Source organism: Lepisosteus platostomus, chromosome 5 (genome assembly GCF_059453375.1).
Source record: "Lepisosteus platostomus isolate fLepPlt1 chromosome 5, fLepPlt1.hap1, whole genome shotgun sequence".
NCBI lineage: Eukaryota > Metazoa > Chordata > Actinopteri > Semionotiformes > Lepisosteidae > Lepisosteus > Lepisosteus platostomus.
The window spans coordinates 65,187,356-65,208,380 of NC_142615.1; the positions used below are offsets into that span (position 1 = coordinate 65,187,356).

The following is a 21,025-nucleotide window of genomic DNA, read 5'->3' on the forward strand; positions in this document are numbered from 1 at the left end:
ATATTGGATGAACTTTCTCCAAACATCGGGGCGAATGATTTTGTACAGCTGCGTTTGACTGCGGGTGGTTTTAACAAGCCCTTGTTCTCACGCAGGAGACACCCCGGAGAATTAAATGCTGCCGATTTGTTAAGCCACATCTCGGACCTCTTACAGAGCCACACAGAGGTTCTCACCAATGACAGCCACCGCTTAGTGGTGACGATAGTTAGAAATATGCAGGGGGGTGCCCGCCGAAGATTTAAATCCGTTCTGTACAGCCGGGTAATTGCTCAGAAAAAAGCGCACCTTATCGACTTACATTACACGGGCGGTAATCTGTGTTTCGCCGGGTGTGTGTACAGTTTGTTGAATGAGGGTTGTACCGATGGGGAAATGTTACAGGGCGCTAAACGAATGCACAAAGAGTTGAGTTTTCCAGAGAATCGGAAAATTAGTTTGTCAGACATTACCGCTTTTGAAAAACATTTAAAGGTGGTCATTAAAATTTTGTACCACGACCAGGGTGATTGGAAATATTTTACAACGGGGCCCACACCACCAAATTTCTAAAATACTTTTTGTTCTACTGCATGAAGAGCATTTTTATGGGGTTTTAAATATTAAAGCTTTTGTGGGGGCGGTGTATTTTTGCACTAACTGCCATGCGGCGTATAGCCACAAGAACGCACACGCCTGTGTTAAAGCTTGTAAAACCTGTTTAGATCCCCAGTGTTGCAAAATTGATGCCGAAATTCAGAATTGCCCGGCCTGTAAGGTCTTTTGTCGTAGCTCAGTGTTTGGCGAGACACTTTCAGAATGCGGCAACGGGTGTGAGTAAGTGTGAGCGCAGGGTCTTTTGTGAGAAATGTGGGGTTTATAACCTCGCAAGTCACAAATGTAAAGAGAAACTGTGCTCGCGTTGTAACAACGTGATCGACACCCCTGACACACATTTGTGCTACATACCGCCTTTGGACAACCCCAAAATTTCAAACAAGTACATTGTTTTCGACTTTGAATGCATGCAAGAAACGGGGACACACATACCAAATTACGTCCACGCCCTTCATATTGACAATAAACGAAGCTGGGAATTTTATGGTGAAACTTGTCTAAAGGATTTTGTGTGTAAATTTATCGATAGACGTTTCAAAAACCATACGTTCATATTGCACAATGGCAAGGGATATGACAATTACCTAGTGATCAGACAGTTGTTAGCTGAAAAGATGGACGTTGAACTAATTAATCAGGGTGGTAAGATAATGTGTATGACTGTAAAAGCTCTGAACATCAGATTTATCGATTCTTTAAACGTTCTACCTATGAAATTAAGCAAACTGCTGGCCGCCATGGGGTTCCCTGGGGCTAAGGGGAATTTTCCACACTTGATGAACACTTCAGAAAACCAAAATTATGTCGGACCGATGCCGCCGCCAGAACTTTACGGCGTTAACTACATGCTGCCGAGCAAAAAAGCCGAGTTTTTGGTTTGGTAAGAAGAATGCCGGGGAAGTGTGTTTAACTTACAGAGAGAGTTGAAACGTTACTGCCAGTTGGATGTGGCAATTCTAAGAGAAGGCTGTATCAGGTTTCGGGACGAGGTCATGAATATGACCAGACAGACACGCGTGACTGAGTCAGGGGCCGCCTGTGTTGTCTGCATCGACCCCTTTCAGTTTGTGACCATCGCTAGTGTCTGCATGGCCATGTTCAGACTTATGGTTTTACAGGAAGAGACGATTGCGTTGCTACCCCATGAAAATTACCACCGCCAGCAAAAATGATTTTCTACACCCAGCATTCAATGGCTTATGTACATCGAACACACAGAGCCCGTTAAAATCCAACACGCGTTAACCACGGCCGGTGAGTTCAAGGTTGGCCCATATTTTCTGGATGATTATGCTGTAATTGACGGAGTGCCGACAGCCTTTGAGTTCAACGGTTGCTTTTTTCACGGTTGTAGCGTTTGTTATTGTGAAAACGATTTCAATCCGCTGACAAACACTACTTTTGCTTGGTTGTACAGAAAGACGATGGTTAAAATTAATTTTCTCAAAATGAGAGGTTTTAAAGTGCGTGTTTTGTGGGAGCACGAGTTCAGAGACATGCTTGTTGAAAATGGAGACTTGGGTAAATTTCTAACAGCTGCGCAGTTACCAGAGCCTCTGCAACCGCGCGAGTCGCTTTTTGGGGGGAGAACAAATGAGATTTGTTTGCATTACACAGCGCATTACATCAAACTGCATCTGAAAGGGAAACAGGAAGCTTCGGGGTTTCCAGAGGGGTGTACAGATGTCGCGAAACAACAAAGATATATCAGCGAATATTATGAAAAAGAGGGTGTCCGGCTGGACCCCGGCAACATTAAAAAGAATCCGGCCAAAAGACAGCTTTCAAAAATTGCCTTGAACAGTTTGTGGGGGAAGTATGGACAAAGAGACAATTTACCACAGACCACCATTGTGAGAAACCCCGATGAATTGTTCAGGTACTTATTTACGCCATATCATGAGGTGTCAGCCTGCAAGTTTATCAATGAAAACACAGCCTGTGTTATGTGGAAACACACTAAACACTAAACACCACAATACAGGCCATTCAAACACTAACATTTTCATCGCTAGCTTTACAACCGCCTATGCCCGCTTGGAGTTATACAATCTGCTAAATGCTTTGCAAGGCCACTGTCTGTACCACGACACAGATTCCGTTATCTTTGTGAGCCGGGAGGGTGAGTGGAATCCGGGGCTGGGTGACTATTTGGGTGAGCTGACCAGCGAAATCGATGCTGGACAACACATCACCGAGTTTGTATCAACAGGACCCAAGTCGTACGGGTACAAGCTGTCTGGTGGGAAAGCCTGTTTAAAGGTGAAAGGCATTACGCTCAATGTGAACAATTGTGAAAAAGTTAACTTTGAGAGTCTGCGGGACTTGGTTTTTGACTATGGCATTAATCCTTATGCAGAGTGCCGGGAATTTAAACACATTTCTATTCAATAGCCGATGATCGTGCGTGTTAAAAAGGATTGGCGCAGTGAGACCCGGACCTTAAAGAAAACCCAGAAGGTGGTGTACGACAAGCGGGTGCTGCAAGAAAATTTGACATTGTTGCCCTACGGATATTAAGATGGATGTCAGGTTAAAACACCCTTTTTCATGCATTTTGTCCTGAGCCTCGAATTGCGGTAAAAGTTATTTTATAAAACAGCTCTTGGAGAACAGTGATACCGTTATGACTCGTAAACCCGAAAACATAGTCTGGTGTTACAGCTGCTGGCAACCTCTATACGCTGAGTTGCTTGTGAAATTTCCATACATTCAGTTTATAGAAGGACTACCGACGTCGTTTTCCGACGACCAGCTACTGCCGCCAGGTAGAGTAAATTTGATTGTAGTTGATGATTTGATGGAGTCTGCGTGTGAAAATAATGAGATAGAAAAAGCTTTTACAAAATACGTACACCACCGAAACCTCAGCATCATGTATATCGTCCAAAATGTGTTTTGTCAAGGCCGGAAAAGTAGAACCATAGCGTTAAATACAAAGTACATGGTGCTGTTTAAAAACCCTAGAGATAAACTACAGATTACAACCCTGTCACGGCATATGTATCCCGGTAAAGCCAGATTTTTTTGGAAGCGTTCGATGACGCTACTAAAAAACCTTTCGGTTACTTGTTGGTGGATTTAAATGCCGACACCCCAGATGACTATCGCTTGCGAACACGTCTTTTCCCCCCAGATGTACCCATGGCTTATGTATTTAAAAAATCTAAAAGTCGGTGATCTCGCAACCACAGACTCAGTCGAAAAAACAAGTTCGGGGCGTCGTCATGTCTTCACGCGTTCGGAGAAACCTGACTCTCTTAAATTTTCTGGTGAAAGCCGCCCCCAAGCAGCGGAAAGCTATTCTCTGCGGGGCTACAAATGATCTTATACAGGCCATAGCTGAAATCGCCTTGAATACCTTGAAAGGGAACATACCGTTATCTGCTAAGCAGTTTGGGACCCTGAAGAGAAAGCGTAAGCTTATAAAGACTTTGAGTCGAAAGGGTCTTTCTCTTAAAACCAGAACCAGTCCAGCGGTTTTATCGGGACCCTATTGAGTATTGCAGTACCATTGATTATGGGGCTTGTACAACGTCAATAATGGAGCACGCTGAAAAATGTACCTGGTACCTCAGAAACAGCTCGATCGACTCTGAGAGCGGTCTGGGTTCGAAAGCGATGTAAGAAAAAGAACAACCCGTCAGTTGGATGATGAAATGAGAGACATTCTTCAGAACTCATGTCTGGCCGAATATGAAAAAGTGAAATTGTACAGTGAGGTGTTGCAACGGTATTTGACATTAGTACGCCAGGGGACTTCCGAAAGGGGGACTTTAACTGTTGTACTACCGGAAAATGCACCCGCCGAGCTATCACGCACGTTAGCACAACCGCCGTCATCGAGCGACGCTGACTTTGGGTATATTTTGGACAGCGTGTCTCAGCGGTTCCGGAGAAATGCCGAGATATTGTTAAAGACCATGGCCCGCAATGAACCATTAATAGCCTGGAATGAAAAGGGGGAATTTGTGTACAAGGGGGCACCCGTTGAGGGCTCTCACATGATTGGTCTTGTCAGGGCTCTCACGCAGCAGCAAGCATTTGTGGTCGGTAAGTAGCCAAAAGGTTGGGATGTGTTCATGGAGGCTATGGCAGAAATCAACATGCTGGGCACCTTGCTAGCCAACGCTGATAACCGAGAGCTACTTGAAAAACTCAAGGCTGCCCCACTGGGGTGTGCAGCATCGGTCAAAACGCCCGACCCGGTCTCTAAGATAACCGCAGAAAGGAGATGATCATTAATACCTAGACCCACATGGTTGACTTTGTAACATTTTTTCTGTGGGTATGTGTGTTTGTGATAAATGACTTGAAATGTATATTAAAAAGCGTGAGCAATGTAGTTAAAAATGTTTGTAATAAAATGGCTTGAATGTAACGTATTAAAAAAAGCTTGAGCAATATAACCGCGAATGTATAATAAAAATATTGTATTGATTTTAAATAATATTTTGCGTTCTTTTTTAAATAATAACCACACAGACAATAAAATGTTTCGATTTCATTTTTATTTTAGACGGTCGATTAACATTTATGATGTAATGTAGTGTGCTCTCTGGGGGCACCAGTTCTGTAGGGTTTGGGCATTTACTGGGACAATTATTAATTGTAGCAGTAAATCACAAAGTTGATTCTTTTGATGGCTTTAGAATCCAACCATGCGACATAACTCAAACAACGCGCACACACAGGTACTAATACACGAGGATACATTTATTAATACATAGAATATCCATATAAACCTAACAGATCTTATCGAGAGGGTTATCAGAATACAAAAGGTATATATTCAGTCAGTTACAAAGTGTTACACATATCAAGAGGACATACGTTCAGTATATCATTCATTTAGACAGGTTCGTAATTGAACTTGGTTAAAACTTCTACATTAGATACTCAAAACAAGTACATAACTCTTAGGAATTAAATTGATATCAACGGGTTGGGATAACAATTGAATTCTCGAGCAGTAATGTAGTGAAGTTGAATACTCATCCAATCTTTGGGGATTCAGATCTCCTGCGGGCACAAAGAAGCAGTTGCAGGCTTGTTGCTGTCCAATCCGCGCTCTCTGGCTCGGTGCCAGGCTGTGCTGTGCAGTTTGCGACGGTGCGCTGCTGATGCTCACTGACCGGCTAGTTAGTGTTGGCTTTAACTAGCACAGTTTGTGCACAGGAGAAAAGATGACTGTGGGTCCCAGCAAGTCAGGAAGAGGACCGGTTCGTTCCTGATGAAGAGCTAGTTCTGAATAGTGATTCAGCTGTCCACAGTTCCGACCTGTTCACGAGGCCTGCTGCTGGTGCTAACCTCGGGTGGATCCTCTGGTTACTCTCTGGCAACCTCCGCTCTAGACTCTTAGAACAAAGGAAAGTTCTGGCACTCAGACACACTGGCCGTTCCGTGGTTGTCCTGGCTGAGTCTCAGGATGGTCAGGAGGCGCGCTGCGAGAATGTCCTGCCCTTGGGAGCCTTCTGCTCCTGGGCCGTCCTGCCCTGGAATTCTCCTTTGAATTCCCTTTAGAATTGTCCACAGAATTCTCCAGAAATCCCTCAGGCTCTCTGTGTTGCCTGTTTTTACCTGGAGGAACTTCAGCTCGTTCATTGGCTGAAAGTTCCATGGGCATCAGAGTCCCACGTGGGTTACTCAGCCCTACCAGTCCCTGATTGGTTGATCAAGGTGAGATATGAGTCACTTACTCCTGACACTTAGGAATGCAGTCCAGATGTCCATCTGGCACTCCCTAGACAGATAGGCGCCAATGGATGACCATTGATCATGATAGCCAGGCTTAGCTAAGTGCATCCCCCTTTGGGAGCTGTCCTAGGAAACCTTATCAAAGGAACCTTAAATCAGCCTGCATGAATAGTTTCTCTGTGGCTGCACCACAGAGATGAACAGAGATGGGACCATTTGGGAAAGCTCAGAACACTTAATTCTTTCTTATTAATAAGCCTCACCGCTACAATGACATGTTTTAAATTGGCATAAACACCCGCATAATTGAACATTCCCAGTGGGCAGTGATTCGTCGAATATACGTATATTCTCGTCGAAAATCTGGCTATACGTATATATACGTCGCCGCGACGTATAATCAACGTCGAATTGCAACCGTAAAATCGACGACATTAATAAACGCATATATGCACTCTGCACAGTGTACGAAGTAAATTATTTTCGCAGTAATTAATTAATGTATTATATTTATTACTATATTTATTATACATGTGTAAATAAATTAATTACTGCTAAAATAATTTACTTCGTACACTGTGCAGAGTGCCGTATACTCCTAGTTGCGGCACACACGATATATACAGTAAAAAGCCTCAGGCACTGTGTTAGATGTGTTTTCGACGTTATATATGCGTTTATTGATGTCGTCGATTTTACGGTTGCAATTCGACGTTGATTACACATCGCGGCAACGTATATATACGTATAGCTATATTTTCGACTAGAATATACGTATATTCGACGAATCACTGCCCACAGCTTGGCATACAAGGGTTTTGCAGAGGGGGTCTTGCCACCTGCCTGAAAAAAACAGTAAAATGTTTGAGTGCCTATAGAGTTTCTATTTTTATTTTCTTGAGAAAAGTTGATACCATTTCCTGGACACCCCGTCCCCCATCAGTGCGCGGTGCCCGGGGAAAACTCTGTAGGGGAGTGTCTGAACTTCTGAGGGGGGGGGTGATATTTTGGTTGAAACGGAGCTGTACGGTGCAGCTACCCAAATGAAATCTCGCAGCTATGCCATTGATTAGTGCTTCATGATAGAAGATAACGACTAGCAATCTGGTATTTGCGATGAAGTTCAGTTTCACATTTTTTGTCACTCTCGTGGTTTGTATTGCCTGGAGCGAAAAGTACTATAAGCGTTCATTTTTGCAGCTACATGGAGGTTCTGAATCGTTAAGAAAAAATTGTTGTTAAACCAACAGAAAGCACAGACTGCTATAACTAGTCCTAGTTATATAACGATTTTAAGTATAATGATAAACTACTGCAAGGAATCTGTCCACCTGAGCAAACAGGATCGTAATGTTGACGCTCAATAACGACACTCCTGCACATCAAACAGTCCGAGTGACTGTTAGTGTCAATAAGTGTTGTCTGACCATTGACAAACTACAACTATTTTTGAAGGGGCGACACTCCTCCCTCACCCTGTGATGCCAGGCCTTTCCCCATCCTATTCCATAATGTCATTATACTGTATATAATACAACAGTGACCGATCCTTACTAACTGTATGCGTTAAAATTGCACATCAGCACATAGCAGGGGGCACATAGCCGCGATGTATTATCAATGTTAAATTTCAACCTTAATATCGACAACATTAATAAACGCATACGTTGAGAAAAAATCTAACCCAGCATATTTTCCAGTTATATACCACAATGCATTGCTAGTATTCGTTGGTCGCCATTTTGGCCACGTTTTTCAATCATAGAAGAAGTCCACGAATATCTCAGCAATCCTCTTTTGACGAGTAAGTATAAATAATAATAATAATACTATCTGAACACATACAGATCTTACTTAATATTATTTTGATTAAAATAGTACGTTAATAAGCAAAAAATGGCACATAAAAATAGTGTGAAGGGGAAGATTACACAAAATCGTTTTGCTGTTTCTCTAATTTGAGAATCAGAAAAAACAGCACATGTTCAACGGGTCATTGAAAATAAGTATGTAACATGTACCATTAACAACGTCAATGCTAAACAACCCTTAATGTTATAGTACCCCATGGATTTGTAAAGTATGTGATGATAATTTTCTCTGATTCTCCTAAAAATATATGGATATTCTTAGAAATTAGAATTGCCTCAGCAAGATAACGATATGTTTTTATGGGAAAAAAATAATCGCGGTGTTATACTCCTTTCTGTGTGATTTCTGAAATAATGTTATTGTTCTAAATTTAACTAGGCAATGATACATGGGAAATACCTGAGTAGTGTGACCTTTCTTACTCACCCTTTTAAAGTTAACAATGTTTTTATCGCAGTCATTTTGTTCTTTTAATCAAATTAGATTATATAAATGTAAACAGTAGAAAATCTCTGTTAAAATCCCAAAAATAAAGCTGATGACAAGAATTGCGGGAAATTACCGAGCGTACGGTACGGTCTAAAACGTGCAACAGTGCTGTACAGATGCAGCCATTCAAAATGGGTGAGGTATTTCGCGTCGCCTTGTAAAACCACCAGGGGGAGCTTAACCTCTCATGTACAGCATTTGAGCCTTTAATTTTGAACTGTGTATTACAGCATGTTAATCATCAGTCATTAAAATGTTGGTATATTTTATGAAAGCAAGATTGCTCAGTTGGACAAAAGTACACAACCTACCTTTATCAGAAATATTTATGCATCAAAGCCTTTACTGAAGATATTACTAATAGCATTAATAATGGATGACTTTGGACAAGCTGTATACTCAAAGTATAATTTCTTTAGCACATTTGTACAAGCACTTGGAATCTGTCCAAGCCATACTTTGTCAGGCATTTTGTTTAACTTCAACGGGGCATAAAAACTTCCTTGCTTTTAACAGGACGTTTCATAATTTCTAGCTACGAAAATGATTTAAAATGCGACACCTATCATTCAACTAGAGCTTAAAATATCACAAGGAAAAATCCACACCGGTATTCCATTTCTCCCTAAACATTGTAAGCTTCGAAGTCTTTAACTAACGTGATACCGGAGTCAACAAGCATACTTTTAGAATTTGATTAAAAGGGAATATAATATTCTAGGTGCGTGACTACCAACTGGCAGGTTGTGTGTTCGAGTCCAGCTGGTGCTGGACTTTTATTTTAACAAACATTTCTTCGAAAAAATAGGTAAGCGATATTATGGACAATCAATTGACTTTTATATTTCAAAATATCGCAACATGATCGATATTTGCGATATTTTGAACATATCTTCCCTTCTGACAGCGGTTCCTGCTTCTATTGTGTGTGTGTGTGCAACAGTAAATTTTTATAGAGGAATGGAGGCTGGACATGCGTTACAATATAAACATTTATATTGATTTAAATCGTGTTCTGATTTAAATCGCAAACGCGTGTTTAATTATGTGTTTTTTAATCATGATCAGGCTAATGCATTTCTACATTTTCTGTATGAACCAGCTTAGAGGTTCATATAGAAAGACAGCTTGTGTTTAAATTGAGTGTAAGGTAATTTATGCTTCTAAAGTCATGGTCAGTATTGTTGTACTGTGCTGTACTGTGTCACATTATTTTATAGCGTTTTTATTGCGTTATTAAATCCGGTGGCGCTGTGTTAGTTTCCTGACTCACATTATTTAAACTGCGACACTGATCATTCATCTCTAAATAAACTTTATTTTATATAGCGTTTTAAGCGAATAGGTAATTAGATTGCTCATAAACCTAATCACTTTTTCTACATAAACACAGCGTGATTGCTCTCTGAAAATGCTTTTCCTTTATTTTTAAAGTAGGCTCAGATTTCAACTATAGATCGTATTATTATAAACTTTCTTGGAAAAATGTATTTTATGTAAACCATGTTTGCTATTAATTCATTTAGGGCTAAAATACGTTCATTGTCTTCTAATCGAGTCGAGTTGACATTGGAAGCCTGCCACACCCGGACCATTAAACCAACGCATTAGCACGTCAAAGCCCATTGAGCCAGTATTGGCTTTAGTATCCCCCCCTTCTCCCCTCAATTCAATTCAATTCAAGGTGTTTTATTTGCATGACAGATGGGTACAAGCAGTGTTGGGTACTGTATGTATATTGTAACGCTTACGGCAGACAGGCACTGTGTAGGAGCCGACGCACCAGAGCAGCGCCTGCAATTTTTATATTTATAACTTAGTTTTTAAAATTAGTCAAGCAATACGAAGCATCTCCTTTTACTTAGTGCCTGAGCATACTGCAACGCGTGTGAAGCCCATAAACGATATTAATTTTGGAACTTAAACATACAGTATATGGCTGGTCTCGGTACTTTAAAGAAAACATACACACCAGTATTACATTTCTCCCTAAACATTTTAAGCATCGAAGTCTTTAACTAACGCGATACCGGAGTCAACAAGCATACTTTTAGAATTTGATTAAAAGGGAATATAATATGGAATCGCTTATCTCCAGAATTTAAAGACCAGACAATCGCAAACTCGTTTTCAATAAAAGTATTTTATTCATTCAGCAGTTTGTGAGAGGGACATCCAGACAGGGAGAGACACACACACACCGGTTTTCATTGACAACATTGTTTTTTTTTCAATTCCTCTTGTCTAACAGGAATGTTTTGTTTGTGGACAGACTGTTAGACAAGAGGAAAAGACCGCCTCCTCCTACGAAGCATTTCGTTGATCCGATCACGAATTCTTTTCCAGTCGTACGCAGCAAGGGTTGAGAATCTCCGATTCACCATCGTACTAATGGTTTCCCGGAGATTGCAAGGCAAGGCACTTTTGCCTCTGGACCCATCGAAATTTACAGACGTGGTCCACCCCCAGTAAATTTCAAAAGTCACAAGATTTCGAAACACGAGGGCGGCGTAGCGGTCGGCTCTTGCTTTCCCGTCTATGCCGATGCACTGCAAGTACAACCCCCCCTCCATCTCCTGGGTGATGGGTAGCAGTTGGACATCTGGGAGAATTATTTGTCCCACTGGCATCTGTGAATTCCGCTGTGCTTCCTGGGGGGAGATAGCCGGCGGGGACAGCATCAACAGATTCCTGCGCGGTGGTGAACTGAGAGGCCGGGATGGAGTGTCCTGAGGCGGTGTGTGCTCTGCGGGGGGCAGAGCTTCCGCCAGGCATTGCAGCCTGCGCGGCGGGGGAGGCACTTTTCGGGAGACAGCTGCTCAACTGTTTGACTGCTGGAACTCTAGCCTCCCAATCCTCCCCAGTAATGCATCGTAATGCTCCCGCTGCTGCCGAAATGTCTCCATACAGGTGCTGCTTCTACAGGTTGGCACCCTGGCCAGTGGCCGAGAGCAGAGACCCACGGCCTGTGGCAAAATAACATAATTCATGTAAGAAATAAAGTCACACAGTAGTATTCATCAGTCGCGGAACAGAAGTTAAAATAAACTTTTCTTTTTTTCCGTCTTACCGCTTTCTTTTTTACTGTCCTGGTGGTAGATCATTTCGCCCGTACGGTGTTTTCTTGAAGAACAGGCTACGAAGAAATAATTATAATTGAATTTAAAATTCAAAACGGCAATAATACCTTGTAATATGCGCTGTAATCGCGTATTTCAGATGAAGTCTGCTGTATTTGCTTACCCTTCGCTCTTTGGAAGCTGGGGCGGCAGAAGCACCCCGTCTCTTCCCGTAAAACGCCTTGGTCTCCATACTGTACTATGGTCGCTGTAGTGCAGGTTCGCAGTTTTTTTTTTTGATGGGAGCTCACCCAATCCCTTGGTGTCTTTTATGCGTCACACATACTGTATTTCAGCGCCATATATTTCATGGATATTATGGAATATAATGGATGGATATCTTAGTTATCTTTCTAGTTCACAGGTTTGCATGCATAATTTAATTTTGAAAGCCACTGAGACATCAGGTACTACTGTTGTATTTATGAAAAAGAAACAAAACAAAAAACATACTAACAACTGTGCCATCCTACTCCTTAGTTAATACATTTTATTATTCATAAACAGTTAACATTGTTAGCAAAATATTTTGAATTATATTTAACCCTATTTTTTCTTTAGTTTTGTATTTAACTTATTATATGATAGTCAGACTTAATGTATATTTGAACAATGAAAATATATTTTTACAAGATTTTACATTAAGCACTTAAAATGAATATGGTTAATAATAGTAAACTGTAACATGCTGTAACAAGATCGGTTAAACTGCAAAGAAAATGCTTTCAGAGAAAATGTTTCAACCAAACCTGTTCCCACACACCCCGCCCCCACTACCATTAGAATATACACATTTTAGCGTTTCATTCTGAGCAGAAGACCCTCACACCTGAAGAGTGCTGGCTGTGATGAATTAAACCGGTTTTACAGGTTTCAATCACAGACCATGTGACATGGGACTCAGTAAACTACAGTAACACCGTATTTGATAACGCTTTAAAAACGCTATAAAATAATGTGACTTGGCACAGAACAAGTTTACAGCACAGTACAAAGATAAATGCTGACCATGACTTTAGAAGCATAAATTGCCTTACACTCAATTTAAACACAAGCTGTCTTTAGCCCTCTAAGCTGGTTCATACAGAAATGTAGAGATCTAGGCTCAGAACACACAGCTTCATTAGCGAATACATATGCAGGACAACTAGAGAAGACGTTTTACAGAGGATGGATTTTTAGAAACATCCCATCAGACATCCCATCATATTCACAACGTGAAATCTAGAAAATAATATTACATAACCAAAATCCGCAATATGGAAACAGAACCTGTGTAATTGTTGATAGATGATGTACTCGTAACATTTTTTCAAGACGAACTACAACATTTAAAAAATGACTTGTATGTACTTGATATCTCTAATCAATCCACGGGTCCCAGCACAAAACGAAAGTAAAACGCATACCGTTTCGCGCATCTTATTAGTTGCTCAAAAGTAATTTGACCGTATGAAATGCATAATATAAACCTAGAAACATATACGTGAGCAGTACTTAAGCACTGTAGTATCGGTGTTAAGACATACCTCTCAAATACTGTAAATCAAGTTAAAAATATCTCAAGACCGATTCTGGTCGTAATGAAACCATGCAAGGGAGTTTTTATGTCCGTTGCAGTTCTTTTGCAACATGAATATAATTATATCGTTATTAATTTCTTGAGATACGCGATTCCATATTATATTCCCTTTTAATCAAATTCTAAAAGTATGCTTGTTGACTCCGGTATCATGTTAGTTAAAGACTTCGAAGCTTACAATGTTTAGGGAGAAATGGAATACCGGTGTGTATTTTTTTCTTTAAAGTACCGAGACCAGCCATATACTGTATGTTTATGTTAAGATTTCCCTTCAGTGGTAAAATTAGATATGAATATTCAATACTTAAACGGGCACAGTTAAGACATTAAATATACATATACATATTGTATACAGTACAGTTTGCATACGGTAATATGTTTATGTTACGCGATTAAAAAATAAATAAATAAAACTGGAAGGTCCAGCACCACCATTATGTTTATATGGTTGTTTTTGTTGGTTGGTTGTTATTATGGTTATTAATAATACGATCTATAGTTGAAATCTGAGCCTAAATAAAAAGAAAAAGCAAGTGATTAGGTTTATGAGCAATCTAATTACTTATTCGTTTAAAACGCTATATAAAATAAAGTTTATTATTAATTTGCTGGACAGAGCGGTGAACATTATTATGCATAAGACAAACATAACGATCCTGATCAGTTTAGAAATCTGTGTACGCTGTAAGGTTTTTACTTCTTAAACTTTTAAAATACACGTTTTGAATAGAAAGAAATCCTCTTCCTGGTAGTGTGTATAGCACACCAGCACGTCTTTTTTCTCCAATCAGAGGGGTGTCAGATAGTGTCAGCCAATCACCATTCTGCATTGGGTAGCAACGGGTGACTGTTCTCAGGCGGAAGATGTAAACAGCTTAATGTTCGTGTTAAATATATATTTTTTTAATTCAATTAAACGGGCACAGTTAAGACATTAAATATACATATACATACTGTATACAGTACAGTTTGCATACGGTAATATGTTTATGTTACGCGATTAAAAAATAAATAAATAAAAATGAAAATTCCAGCACCAGCTGGATTCAAACACACAACCTGCCAGTTGGTAGTCACGCACCTAGACCAGTAGGCTACAAGACAGCTCGCATGATCAGGTAGGCGAAACAGCCCTACACAGCCCTGCCGCAGTACACGGATATAATCATACCGTTATTAAATTCTTTAGATACGCGATTCCATATTATATACAGCCCTACACAGCCCTGCCGCAGTACACGGATATAATCATACCGTTATTAATTTCTTGAGATACGCGATTCCATATTATATTCCCTTTTAATCAAATTCTAAAAGTATGCTTGTTGACTCCGGTATCACGTTAGTTAAAGACTTCGAAGCTTACAATGTTTAGGGAGAAATGGAATACCGGTGTGTATTTTATTCTTTAAAGTACCAAGACCAGCTATATACTGTATGTTTACGTTCCAAAATTAATATCGTTTATGGCCTTCACACGCGTTACAGTATGCTCTTATTCTTTTTATGCTCAGCTACTAAGATTTCCCTTCAGTGGTAAAATTCAATATCTACAACGGGCACAGTAAAGACGTTTACAGTAAGTCTTTCTACGACAGACCAACGGACCACGAGTGCCCCTGTCGGTTAACCAATCACGCACCGCGGTATCGCGTGTCATCATACCTGCGGTATCTGTACCGCGGAGTCTGTGCCGCGCACTTTGAATGGCTGCATCTGTATGTAATTTATTTACACAGCTTTGCATACAGGGGTTTCGAGAGGGGGTCTTGCCACCTGCCTGAAAAAAATGTAATTATATGTTGATTTCTTTGAATGACAATATTTCTATTTTTATTTTCTTAAGAAAAGTTGATACCATTTCCTTTTATATTCCATCGTCCTTACAGTACCTTACATACAACAGTCACTGTTTATTTACTGTTTATTTGCATGTGTTACAATTATCTGTAGGTGCACATCAGCACGCAGGGGACACACCAAATCAGACTTTATGTCAAAGGACTATTTATCCCGATGGAGGAAGCGATGTGCAGAGATAAATGCTCTTGCAGAATCCAGCAGTGATGATCAAGATGACAGTTTTCACATAGATGACACCACGGACGAGAATGTGGAACAATCGTCTGGTGATATGGGTGCTTGTGTCAGTGATGACATTACACATCAGGATTCAAATGACTATGGGTACACTGAAGAAGTTATTACTTCTGAAGAAGAAATCTTGAATAAGGTTGAAAAGTCTGACTCTGATGAATCTGATGTAACTGACCCCAGTTCTGAATCTACTGACCTTGTAGATGAGGCACAGACTGATCCAGCAAGGCCAAATCTATCTATCGAACTTGTAGCTTGGTCTGCAAAGCATGGTTGTAAAAGACAGTGTTTCAATGATTTATTGGAGATATTAAGACGTCCAGGACTCTCCTACAAACACCTAATAAAGTGCAAATCAGTGATAAATGCGGTGTTCAGTACATTTACTTTGGATTAAAGAAAGGAATCCTGAAAAACAACTTCTAAAACATTCCAAGAAGGCATGCATTATGTAGACCTGTGTATCAATGTTGATGGAGTTCCTCTCTTCAAATCTACATCTATGCAATTTTGGCCTATTTTGTGCTCTTTTCACCAATTCCAGCCTTTCATAATGGCATTATTTTGTGGAGGGTCCAAGCCTGATCCAGTTGATGATTATGTGAGTGACTTTTTAGAGGAGTTAAAGTTACTCACCAATAATGGCATTCACTTTGAAGATAGAGTATTTAATGTTACTGTGAAGGCTTTTATATGTGATGCCCCTGCACACTCATATCTGAAATGCTGCAAAGGACACAATTCGTACTTTGGCTGCAAAAGATGCAAAATTAAAGGGAGCTGGGAGGGAAGAGTTGTTTTCACAGGGGAAGAGGCATGTAATGATCATACAGATGAACAATTCAAGAACTTTGAGTACAAGGAACACCAACAAAGACTTTCTCCCTTAGCTGCTGCTGGAATTGGGTGCATAAGCCAATTCTCCCTTGACTACCTGCATCTAGCTTGTCTTGGTGTTGGCAAAAGAATTCTTATTTTCTTAAAGGAAGGACCAGCTAAATGTCGACTGTCTGTCAGGCAGAGGAAAGAAATTTCTGATAATTTGGAAATTCTTAGCGGAAAGATGCCTGGGGAATTTACTAGACAGCCAAGATCCCTCTCAGAGCTTGACAGATGGAAGGCTACAGAGTTCCGCCAGTTCCTTTTGTATACAGGCCCCATTGTGCTTCGTAATGTTGTATCAAAGGAACTATACACCCATTTTCTGACTCGGACGAAAGAAAGAGAAATGCCTATCTCAACTATGCCCAAAAACTGCTTGATACCTTTGTTGACAATGCTCAGCATTTGTATGGACCAACATTTGTTGTATATAATGTGCACAGTTTGAGATATCTACATCAGGATGTGGTACAATTTAATTATCTGTATTCCCATTTGAAAACTTTTTACAGTCCTTGAAGAAACTAGTGCGGAACAGTCATAACCCTATAGCTCAAGTAGTAAAGAGAATGAAGGAGAAGGAAAGAGTTCAGAGCAACTGTGATGCATCTGGTTGACGGATGTATATTTCGTCAAGACAAAAAAACTGTTGTTTCCTGTTGGATAATGAGGACTTTGCATTTGTGAAGGAGAAAAGAGCAGACAGAAGTCTTCTATGTGTTGTTGTACGACAGACTCAGACTTGTAACTTCTTCACTGAACCCTGTGAGTCAAAACTGCTTAATATTGTATATGTTAATAGTCTGGAGGTGCATGCAAGGGAGAAATTCCTCTCTGTAAAAGAGCTGCACAGAAAAGTAGTGTGTCTCCCATATGGTGCTGGTTATGTCCTTTTCCCTCTTCTACATGGCATAGAACTTTGATTCACACAGGATGCTTCTGTCTGCTCTTTTTTCATGGTTAAGTTTAAATTTTAAAGTTTTGAGGAATTGCAAGTAGTGAATACCATCTAACTAAAAATGTATAAATAAAGCAGAATGTTTATTATTGAATTATGTGTTTCATTGAGTATAATCATTATAAGCAAACACAAGTGTAGTAATCAGCACCGCAATCTGAAATAAGACTCAAAATTAAAATGTGTATGTCTGTTTCAGGTGATGTGGACACGTGCCGTTTGGATAGAGCAGGAGTGGGAGGTTGAGGGAGTCCTGCCCTCAAACTGGGTGGATGCCCGAAGAGAGTTTGTGTGGTGGCCGAATGATCCAAAGCAGGCCACAAAACTATACAAAGAGAAGGCCAACCCTAATAAAGATACTTGGGTTACCTTCAAGCTCGTTCAAGTTAAACATACATCAGGTATAGCTTTCTTTGAAAATAAGAGCAAATTCCTGTTAATTATTATAAATTCCGATTGAATATTTACAGTAACTGTCTATGTACATGCATCAGTGCAACAATACCTTTTTCATATTTGATCATACGTAATGTAAATATAATTATTTGTAGACAAGAAATCAGAGTGTGATCACTTTGATTTAACCACCTCTGTTACGGATGCTGAAGACGAGGAGGAGACACCCAATCCAAAACGCAAAAGTAAGAAGCGGGTGTTCTCCGATTACGTTGATGGTATGTAAAAGTAACAATCTCAATAGCTATATTTTTAACCAGTTATTAATATCAACTGATGCCTCATTTAGCTTGTACCTTGTTATTGATTTTTTTACAACCCTTTAAAATAAGTCATTTTGAAAGGTGCTCTGTATGAAAATGTTAAAAATCTTATCAGATTTGTTGATCATGGAAATTGCTAAGAATTTTGGTTAGCTTATTCTATGTTAAACTAATTTTCAGTATTATATTGAAATATGATAATTTTCTATTATATTACAGACTTTGATTCTGATGCTGCTACTCCAAGTAAGTCCATTTCTCTGCCTTTAAAGTTCCCAAAATAAAGGAAATAAATTTATTGTAAAAAGTTACAGATCAAGTTGATTAAATAATTTAATTTGATATGAAATATTTTACTGCCATATCTGGTCCCCAAAACTGAGGTTCTCTCCTAGGAAGAGTGTCTCCCAGACCTCACTCAGCTGTTCAAGTACGCTTAAAGGTAGGTTATTGCAATCAAAGTTAAAATGTTTTCTTAATGTCCTTAGAAGATAACCATCATCAATCATATTTAAAGACAAGTTAACACCATTCTTTATGTTATTGAAGCCCAACCATCAAAGGTGAGAACTTCCCCAAGGAAAAAAAACGGTGCTGAGTTCTGGCTTCAACATTCCTGAAGTTATTACTACATTTTTTGCCTACATCTAATAACTCTATGAAATTGAGATGAAATTCACAAGTTAATTTTTTTTTATTACGTCTGAGGTTATATCACTGTACTTTCCTAAGTCTGGAGAACAGTCTACCATAAGCGAATTATATTCAAAGATTATTGGACTGGTGAACATTTTACGTCCATACTTAAATATTAAATTAATCTGCAATATTATATTAACAGCCCAGGTAGTCCAAACTGGGACCTCACCACGCAAAGTTCGAAGCCCTCAGCAAGTTATAATACCAAAGTCTTCAGCCGAACCCCAGAGTCACCATGCCTCCTCAGTACTTAGTACATTACTTGTATCATATTAATTAAATTATTAAATTTAAGAATAGTTTATGATCCCTCTGCAAATGATAGATTTGTTAAGTATGAGATTATTGTTAACTTTTTAATTTCTAGTATCAAACCAGGATTGGCCAGATGGCAGAAATGATCCTGGAAGACTGTCAAAAAGTATGTCTTTTTTATTGTATAAAGTAATAAATAAAACTACCCATATTACAGTTTTACACAGAATGTATTTTAATTATGTGTAGGCTCGTATACAATATAAAAATAAGTTGTCTTTTACCACAATGCTACAAACGACATAAACATATTCAACATATCCTATTTTAGATAGGTCATAATTTTATAGCCTACATCTGATTAATGATCCATCTCTGGCATACGTTCATATTTTTAGTTTATAATGTATAATCTTGCTTATCCTTTAATGGCAAATAAATAAATAAAGTGTTTTCATGTTCTAAAAAGTTACTACATTTTTTTTTACTTTGAAAAATGGTCACTTTGTATTTATAGACTGAGAAAATACTGCAAAAAAGTGCAGTTAATATGTGAAAATGTGTTTGTTCCATTGAATGTGTAAATGGGTATGTCTGATTAGTTGATTAATGAAGATCTAGTAGCTTCTAATATTATTTCTAATATAATATTATTTCCAGATAAACCAACTTCGGAGAGTAGGTGGCAGTGATGTCAGAGTGTGTTCACAGTCTTGTCAAGGTATTGCTTATTGATTTTTTAAACATGTTTTTACATTACATTTTTACTTTGATCAAGTTCAAATATCCACAGAATTGAGCTTATAGATACCTATGTGATACCTGAATGTGCAAGGTGTAAAACTGCAAAATTGTCTTTTAAAATATAAGGGTTACAGTACTACATTTGATCCTAAATATTTGAGTAAATAAATGTTGAGTGGAAACTCACTTGAAAAAATGTCTAAACTCAGTGAAAATTTGGTTTTCAGACTTATGACAAATGAACTGATGACAGAATTCAACTTCGCTGGCACAAACCGAAAAGATAAACAACAAAAGAGGGGCCTGGGAGACACAAATCTTTATAGAGTAATTAAAGGTACTCATATTCTATGTTGTACTTTCAAACTTTGGGTACTCTTTAATTAGGACAGACTTTATTGCTCAACTGCTATGATGCAAGCCAAATTTTATCCGTTTATTTCAGCTTTGAGCTTAGTAAACCTTAATGGTTCATTTTTGAGATTATACTCAAGAAGATAATAATCATCATTTATTTGAGTAGTAATATTATATAATTTTCTCCTAGCTGCAGTGCCGAAGTCCCACCCTACATCAACAGAAAAAGAAATAAAGGAGCATGCAATGTGTTACTTGAAGAATGCATATGCAAGGCAGGGAGTCAGGAGATCTAGACACTGAAAATAATAGGTTTCTGGTTCTGTTAGGACAATTAGACAGGGTTTGCAAATGGTGGACAAAAATCGTCTTAACTTCCACAGTAATATTTTTTTTTCTTGGAAATATAGAAGTTGTACATTTTAAAATTTATATTTGAATCAAAATGTGGTTTTGAGTTAGATAGTGTGTTAATGTAATTAGTTTGTGTTTGTCATTACTATACTGTATATTGATGTTACCAGAATTTGTAGCTGAAGTTTAAGACTAGTTGTGTTTTTTTATGATTATTGCCCATATGTTGATTGTTGATTGATTGTATACAATGTATAATTTTAAATACATATTTTTCAGATGTGAATGTGTATTTTCAGAATACATTTCTAAGCCAAATCATTGGCTTGGTTTACTAGTTTCTACACCTATAAAACCTATCTTTGATGTATAATAGACCTCTACCCATATACGTATAATAGTCCTCTTAAGTTATCTGTATAATAGACCTCTAACCATATACGTATAATAGTCTTCTAACCATATATGTATAATAGTCCTCTAAAGTTATCCGGAACTCCAACCATATATGTATATTAGTCCTCTAAATTTATCCGTATACTAGAACTCCAACCATTTATGTATAATGAACATATAATCATAGATGTATAATTGACGTATAATG

General features: G+C 38.8%; 1 long non-coding RNA gene across 1 annotated transcript; it reads left to right on the forward strand.

Moving 5' to 3' along the window:
* The first annotated feature begins 19,475 nt into the window (after window positions 1–19,475).
* Window positions 19,476–20,369, forward strand: LOC148671382 (uncharacterized). The gene is made up of 3 exons (XR_015936665.1): window positions 19,476–19,687; window positions 19,938–20,047; window positions 20,258–20,369. It is a non-coding gene; the product is annotated as an uncharacterized LOC148671382 (long non-coding RNA).
* Window positions 20,370–21,025: the final 656 nt, after the last annotated feature.